The sequence below is a fragment of the Microtus ochrogaster genome, unplaced genomic scaffold (assembly GCF_000317375.1).
Source record: "Microtus ochrogaster isolate Prairie Vole_2 unplaced genomic scaffold, MicOch1.0 UNK1, whole genome shotgun sequence".
NCBI classification, from domain to species: Eukaryota; Metazoa; Chordata; class Mammalia; order Rodentia; family Cricetidae; genus Microtus; species Microtus ochrogaster.
Genome location: NW_004949099.1, coordinates 28557496 through 28565891, shown reverse-complemented (window position 1 = coordinate 28565891; position 8396 = coordinate 28557496). Strand labels below are relative to the sequence as shown.

Sequence of the window (8396 nt, the reverse complement as noted above, 5' to 3'; positions counted from 1 at the left end):
TCTCGAAAAACCAAAAAAAAAAAAAAAAAAAAAAAAAAGAATATTTTCAAGAACGGCTGTTTTACATGAAACAGGTTTTATTGCACCCCAACGCTAGCCCATGTCCACCATCTCATGAAAGATGTAAAATGCAGTATTTGGTATTCTCCATGCTAATCATAATGAAGACTCTGGTTTGGGAAAATAAGAATGTGCCTTGACTACGAGATGAGGTATCATTTACAGGAATTATCCAATATGTGGCATTTTAGATAGCAAGGAGGCATTCACTTCAGTTATTACTATGGCCAAAGGGCATTTAGACTGTTAGGAAAGATCTGGGCGGTAAACTCATGAAACTGAACTTGTTAGTAGAGAGACGAATCTATATATGAAATAAAATAGTCTTATTTTATTTTGCTAGTAACTCCCAGACCCTGTGACCACAATGATTAATTCAAACAATTTACTATTTAAAGAAGATTTAGGGGACGGAAAGATGGCTCAGAGTTCAGATTCTAGCACCTGTGTTAATGGTTTACAACTGCCTGTGACTGCAGCTCCAGAGGGACCAATACCCTTTTCCGGTCTCCACAGTTACCTGCATTTATGTGGTCCAGACACAGAGAGACAGTTCAAATATAAGTAAGTAGTAAACATATAGACTCTTTCCCATCATCCAGAGTGGTTTTGCACAATTATTCTGCCAAAGTTTTTGAGATGCTCAATTCCCCACCTTTTTTGTATTTCAGAAGGAGAAATGGGAGCTCAGACAACAATGGCTGAACAGAATGCATCTGTGTCTGCATATCAAGATTATCAAGGGGTAAGACTGCGGGGGGGGGGGGGGAGCAGGACCACAGGAAAGCCTGGGTGGAAGAGCAGGGCACCAAGGAGCCTGAAAAGACTAAGTACGGGAGATGATGGGGTAGAGGGTCCATGGAAAAGGGAGAGGATTGGTTCCCATAGGAGTGGAGACTAGTCACCCCAGAGTGCAGGCCTGAGCACAAAGCTGACTGGTTACAAATACCAGAACCCAAGAAGCTGGGAAAGAAGCTGAAGAATCCCGGATGGAGCTAGGAGTCGGTACAGAGTTCCACACACCTGCAGCAGCGAAGGGCTGTGAATGGCGAGGTCAGTTCAGAGGCTGGACATGGATGCGGCTCTGTCAGCAGGAGGCTGCCTGTCTACTAAGCCTGAGTCCCTAGGCTCCATCCCCATTGCAGACCAAGGGCTCTGAGTAGGGCAGAGGAAATGAAAACAGGAAAGCTTTCCTAAGCTGGGGACGCTTAGGAAAGGTGACCAAACATAATCTCTGTGGGGTTCAAGGGACAACAAGGCCAAGGTTAGAGTACAGTGATTACATACTAGTGAGACCTGGACCCAATCCCCAGCACAGCAAAAACAAACCAGAAAAAGCAATGAGAGAAAGCCCTGTAGGTAGCGAGTATGCTGAGCCAGGGAGAGTGCAGGTGGAGCTGGCATCAGGACAGGGGTACAAACACAAGACAGACATTCCTTTTTTAACATTTTTAAAATTTTTTTAAATTTATTTTTTCAAGACAGGGTTTCTCTGTGTAGTCCTGGTGTTCTGGAACTCACTCTGTAGACTAGGTTGGCCTCAAACTCAGAGATCCTCCTGCCTCTACCTCCCGAGTGCTGGGATTGAAGGCATGTGTTCTACCACTGCCCAGTCAGACAGAAGACGATGATGGGCAAGATGGGTGAGCCCAGGAAGGTGACCTGGAGAAATAAGAGACACAGGCTACTGGGCTAATGGAGGACATGGCTGCCTCAGTCAGAACGTGAATGTCTTCCTTCAAGTACTTTAAAAGCTTCAAGACTTTAACCTGAGTTGAATTTTAAAAATAAGAATTATTATTTTATGTGTTTGCTTGTGTGCCTGAATAATGCCTATGCACCATTTGTGTACAGGACCCTTGGAGGCAAGAGAAGGGGGCTAGATCCCCTGGACCTGGAGTTACAGATGGCGGTGAGGCACAATGTGGGTACTGGGAATGGAACCTGAGTTTTTTTGCAAGAGGAACCAGTGCTCTTAAATACTGAGCCATCTCTCCAGCCCTCTGAGTTCACATCTGTACAGTGTTAGACAGAGGGTTTGGGTTTCTGTCTTCTACATGCCAATGCCCAGTTTTCTCAGCACCATTTGTGGAAGAGACTGTCTTTTCTTTCAATATTTGATCTTGGTGCCTTTTTCAGGAATCAATTCTACAATGGCTACAGCTGCATGCATTCAATTCTGGGTTTCTGTTTTGTTTTGTTTTTTAATCTCACTGGTCTACATAACTGTTTTTTACAATAGGTTGTGCTGTTTTTGCTTCAACTCTGTACTATAGTATGAGGGGTGTGTGTGTGTGTGTGTGTGTGTGTGTGTGTGTGTGTGTGTGTGTGTATGTGCGTGTGATATAAAATGAGGGTCTCATCGTGTAGCCCTGGCTGGCCTGGAACTCTCTATGTAGACCAGGCTGGTCTTGAACTGAGAGAGACCTGTCAGCTTCTGCCTCCTGAGTGCTGGAATTGAAGGTGTGCTCCATCATGTCAGCTTCTATAGCATATTTTGAAATTAGATACTGTGGTGACTCCAGCATTGCTCTTTTTGCTCAGAATTGTTCTGATTCTACGGGGTCTTTTGTATTTCCACATAAACTTGTTTTGTTTTGTGTGAGCCCAGTGCCTCAATTTCTCAGTCTCTCAATTCTCTTGCATCTGCCTTTCCAATGCTGAGATTACAGGTACCGTTACCATATCCCGTTTCCTTCATATGTGTTTTAGGATTTTTTCTAGTTTCATGAAGAGTATCGCTGGTATTTTATTGGGGACGGTAGCCCATCTACACTGCTCCAATGCTGTGGCCATCTGAAACAGTATTAGCTGTGCTGACTCATGGACACTATACGTCTTTCCACTGTCGGATGTCAGTTTCTTTACTGCCCTACTTTTCAAGGTGGAGGTTTTCACCTCTTCAGCTGGGTTTATTCTGGTTTTATTTTGTTTTGAGTAGTGATGTGGCTGTTTTCTTTCATTTTTGGCTCAGAGAGTTCATTACTGGCACATGGAAAAGCTAGTGATTTTTTTAACATTGATTTTGTACTCTGCTCCCTTGCTGGATTTGTTTATGGGTTTTAAGAGTCTCGGTGGAGTCATGAGGATTTTCTAACAGCAGACTCCTGCCATCTGCAATCAGGGATAATTTGACTTCTCTCTTCCTGTTTATACCTCTCTCTCTCTCTCTCTCTCTCTCTCTCTCTCTCTCTCTCTCTCTGCCTCTTCTCCCTCCCCCATCCCTCTCCCTCCCTCCCTCCCTCCTTCCCTCTCTCCCTCTCTCTCTTTCTTTCTCTTCCTGGATATTCTATCTAAACTTTCAAGTACTGAATGAGGCATGAGTACAGACACCTCACCCTTTCTGCCCTCTGAGGCACTGCAGCCAGATCCTGCTCCTCAGTCTGACAGAAGTCCCAGGTTTGTCCTATCCTGCCTTTTCCACTCTGAGCTGCAATTGCTCTCTGTCTGCTTTCTTGAGTTTTCAATTGAGAGAATATGCTGAATTTTATAAAATGCCGTTTTCTGCATTAACTGAGATGATGATTCAGTTTTGATCCTTGGGAGCTGACATATGGGGCTACATCAAATTAAAGAGCAACCACACTGTAGCAGAGCCTACAGGAGAGGAGAACTTTGCAGGTCATGCATCTGACGGAGGCTTCATTATCCACAATATGTGACAACTTCAGTAAAAACCAACAAGTTATTCAACCATCAAATGGGCAAACAAACTGAACAGACAGTTCTCAACAGAGTATGACAGCCAATAAATATATAAAAACATATGTTCAACATCTTTTGCCATTAGTGAAATCCGAATACATTGATATTCTCTCTTGTCAGAATATATGACAATCAAGAAACATATAGCAACAACACATGCTGGCAAGGACTTTAGGGAAAAGGAACCCAATATGTGCTGTTGGTAGAAATGAAAGTAGTTCAGCCATTACGGAAAACAGTACAGGATTCCTCAAAAAAACTAAAATACTAGCTAGCAAATAACTGAGCTATACTGTTCCCTGGGCGTACACCAAAGGGTTCTAAGACCTTATATACAGGAGATATCAGATGTCCACACTTATCACAACGGTGTACACATCAATCAGTCTTTGGAATCAGCCTAATGGCTCTTCAGCAGAAGAGTGGCTAAAGACAAACGGTATAGATACACAATGGAGTGCAGAGAAAAATGAAATCAGACCTCGTCTGATAAAAGTCATCATGCTAAAGGAGAGAGAGAAAGACAAATTAGCATGTGTTTCCGCTAAGCTGCAAACGCCAGAATTAGACAAAGAAAAAAAGACTATTAAGGAAGGAAAGATAGGAGGTGGAAGGGATGGGGGAGGAGAGGGTAAGTGAGCATCATAAGGAAAAATGGTTATCAAACACGACATCTGCATGTATTGAGGAGGTACAGTAAACCATTAATATGTACAATAAATATCCATTAATGATTATAAATCAAAAAGGGAATGGGTGTGGTGGTGTGTGCCTTTAATTCTAGCATGGGGGTGGGGGGGAGAAGAAGGAGGCAGGAGGATCTTGTGAGTTCCAGGACCTTAAAGAGCAAGGACAAAGGACACCGCAGGGAATCTTCTGTACACTGATGATAATGCCTACAACTCTCTAAAATGCAATTTAATAGAAAACTGGAAGCAGCCATGAACTCAGAGTCACTACAGGAGAGGAGCTGTCTGTGTCCTTAAGGTTTGGGCTAGGTTACTTTGCTGCTGAATGCCCCGGGAGCAGCTGCTTTCCACAGGCTCAGTATGCTCTGCCCCCTTAAAGTACACTTGGGCACCAGAGCCCTGTATGCATGGATGGAATACTCTCAACAGGGCTTGGGAAAAACCGAGAAAAAACAGAAGACAGGAGATGGGGATGAGTAATCCCTCCCCTATAGAACTGGCGAGTTTCACTGATCACAAAGGCCGACACTGTGCATCAGGCAAAGGCTCACCCAGGGTCTCACTATGTAGCTCAGGATGCCTATGGACTTTCGGTCCTCTTGTCTGAGCCTCAAGAGTGCTGGGATTACAGGTTCTCTGCAAGCTTCAGGAAAAGGAGGTGCATGAGGCTGCAGAGATGGCTCAGTGGTTAAGGGCATGGACTGTTCTTCCAGAGGACTGGAGTTCCCAGCACCCACATGGCAGCTCAGAACTGCCTGTAACTCCTGCTCAAGGAGATCTGAGGCCCAGAGGGCACTATACTCACATACAAACACAGATAAAAGTAAAATAATAATAATTAAAAAAAAACTTTAACAATTGAGTTGCCTGGGTCCCATGTGTTCTTATGCAGGGACAAAGACCAAGGTTGGTGGCCAGAAGCCTGCAAGTCTGGCCAGTAGCCAGATGATGTAGGAGGATACCTGGCCCTACTCTGGAGATGCTGGCATGGCTGCTGTTTCCTGACCAGAGGCCTTTGTGGTATTAGAAAATCCTGCTGGGAAAATCCCTTCTCATTATAGCTCTCATTAACACCCACAGTTATTGGGATGCAGTGGCTCCTGGTCCCACAGGTAAGAGCTTCCATTACAGCATGGGATGCCTTTTAAAAGGTGTGTGGGCACGCGTGTGCTGGTGTATGTGTGCACAGAGTTGAGAGGACAACCCAGGGGTCATCTTCAGGAACAACACCCACCTCACTGCCCTGGAGCTCAGAGGCTAGAATGACTGGAACCCCAGCACTTCAACTACAAATGCTTGCCACTGTGCCAAGCCTTTATTTTTAAGTTATTTTTTTTTTTAATAAGAGGCGATAGGGTGTGCAAGTATGCCATGTCATACATGAGGAAGTCAGGGGGCAATTTTGAGGAATCTGTTCTTTCCTTCCACCTTGTAGGTTCTGGGATTGAACTGAGGTCATCAGGCTTGGTAGCAAGCGCCTTCACACTGCTGAGTCACCTTGCTAGTCTATGCCCAGAATTTTCACATAGGTTCTAAGGAGCAAACTTGGGTCCTTATGACCGACCTTTGCTGACTAAACTATCTCCCCAGTTCCCTTTACGAAGACTCATGGTGACCAGTGGACAGTGTTTCCCCTGGATGCTCATTCTGTCAAGCACCAAGAACTACACTAAACATTGTACACACCCTTTCCAAGACAGCCCAGTATCAGTTACATTGTTTCCTTTAGAGACCAGTAAATGAGGCACTGAGATGTTAACTGTCAGGGCCAGAGTCATCACCTAGTATTATAAGAGGAGGCTAGGCCAGGAGCAGACAGCAGTACAAAGCAACCTCATCAGAATCCTCCAAGGAATCAGCTGTCCACAACTTCCTCCTCAAGTCAGGCTGAACTGATTTTCCCAACGCTCTCTGATGACCTGCTGAGGGCACCGAGATGGAATTCTACTGGGGCCAGAGGATTCCAGAGATAAAAAAGGAAACCATTCTACACTTTAGGCACTGGGAAGGTCAGCAGGTTGACTACTTAGAATGCCAGAGACCATTTGTAATGTCAGTTATACCCAAATAAAGCTGTTGAGAGGCTTCTAGAAAAAAATTTTTAAAAATGAAGGCAATAACTATTATGCTGAGAGCATTAAAAGGCACAGGCTTCATTCACTCTCTGGCTCATTTGGCTTTTGAAAAATTCTGAGCAAATTACAAGACCCTGTTTTCTTTAGGGATGTGACTGGGCTTCACTGTGTGGCAGGAGAATGTAGCCACGACAGTAACACAGGAGGAGGAATCTGCTGTTAGCATTAGGACAAGCTAGACTTCTGAGGAACCTAACACCATGTAACACGGTCATGGATGGGGCAGGAGTTACCCAGCACGGTCATCAGCGCCATCCCAGCTGACTACACCAACACCTCACCACCCTGCGTTCCCACTGATGGGAGGGAAAAGAGAAGACTGTGTCAGATGGAAGAATTCTGTATCCTTTGTAAAGGCTGGAATTAACTACACCTAAGCAGCTGGGAACATCTGTGACGGATTTTTCTTAATTAATCATTGTAATGGGTGATCTACTTTTAAACCAGGTCTTTGAAATGGGACGATCCACCTTTAATCTGGGCCACACCTTCCACTGGAGGACTAAGTAAAGAACGTGGAAGAAGGCAGCTTTTGCTCATTGCCTGCTTTCCCTTGCTCTCGCTGGCAGGTCCATTCCTTCACTGGCATTAGAGTCTATTTCTTTGGGATTCCAGAGCACAGTGCAGACCAGCTGAGACATCCAGTCTCCTGAACAGAACAACAACTGGAGTTTTAGACTTTCCGTTGGTAGACAGCCATTGAACTAGCTGGACCAGAGCCTAGAAGTCACTCTAATAAATCTCATATAAATGATATATTCATTCTATCAGTTCTGTTTCTCTCTAGAACCTGACTAATACACTAAAAAGATGTTGCAAAAGCCTTTAAAAAAGAAAGAGGAAACAAAAATCCAAAACCAGATTTTTTTTTTTCTTTTTGGTTTTGGAGATGGGTGTTAAGTGGGGAGAGTAGTCCCCAATCCCCAGCCCTGAGCGTTGTATTTGTCTGGACTCCAAATCCCAGCATGCCACAGGGTATTTAAGATAGCTCCCAAAGGAGAAACAGATTGTCTCTTTTCCTTCCTCCTGGTGGTCGCGTTTGTGGCCTCCCAGTTCTCTCGGGGGCCACCCGAGAGCACAGGAATCCCATTAAACCTGGATATTTCTTGATTGGGATTTTTGCATTGGCAAGAGCTCGCATTAGGAAAAATTCCTATCAATGGGGTCATACTATGTAGCCTTGGCTGTCCTGGAACTCATTCTATAGACCAGGCTGGCCTCAAACTCAGAACCACCTGCCTCTGCCCCACAAGTGCTGGGATCAAGGGCATGCATCATCACCACCACCTGGTACAAAAACAGATTTTAAAGACTGAAAATTGCTTAAAACTGAATCTTTAGAATTTTTTAAGATATTTATTTATATGCATGTGAGTCTGTGTTTTTATTATGAGTATTCAGGTGTCCAGGGAGGCCAGAAGTGAGCAGCCTTGAACTGGAGTTACAGACAGTCGTGAGCCATCATGTGGGGGTTAAGTACCAAACCCAGATCCTTTGCAAGAGCAGCCAGAGCTTGTAACCCCTGAACCATCTCTCCAGCCCTAAAAACTGAATCTTTTATCTGCCATGTTTTAATTTTTTAATGTTAGGAGAATAAATCTAAAAAATACTTTTTTAGCATTAAAAAGAGAAGGTTGTCTCATTCACCTCTTCTCAGCTGAGCAGTGTCTGGAGTACAGAAGATGCTTGACAAATGTTGGCATGAAATAGGTGCTCTTGTTTTCACTCAAAGTCCATGCGCAGATGACACACTGTAAGACATCACTCAAGGTCCATGCGCAGATGACACACTGTAAGACATCACTCA

The 8396-nt window shown here is 44.3% G+C and overlaps 1 protein-coding gene across 4 annotated transcripts in view; it reads right to left on the bottom strand.

Annotated features, from left to right (window-relative positions):
* The window catches only part of Atg7 (autophagy related 7), a 219590-nt gene that overhangs the window by 196197 nt on the left and 14997 nt on the right, over positions 1-8396 (bottom strand). Inside the window, exon 1 of one of the 4 annotated variants that reach the window (XM_005365030.3) lies at positions 8237-8254. The exons of 2 other annotated variants lie outside the window; for them this stretch is intronic. The gene's annotated coding sequence lies outside the window, so the exon portion shown is untranslated. Of the gene's footprint in view, positions 1-1083; positions 1101-8236; positions 8255-8396 lie in introns of those variants that run through there. One more of the 4 variants, XM_026788325.1, reaches the window with a different exon arrangement.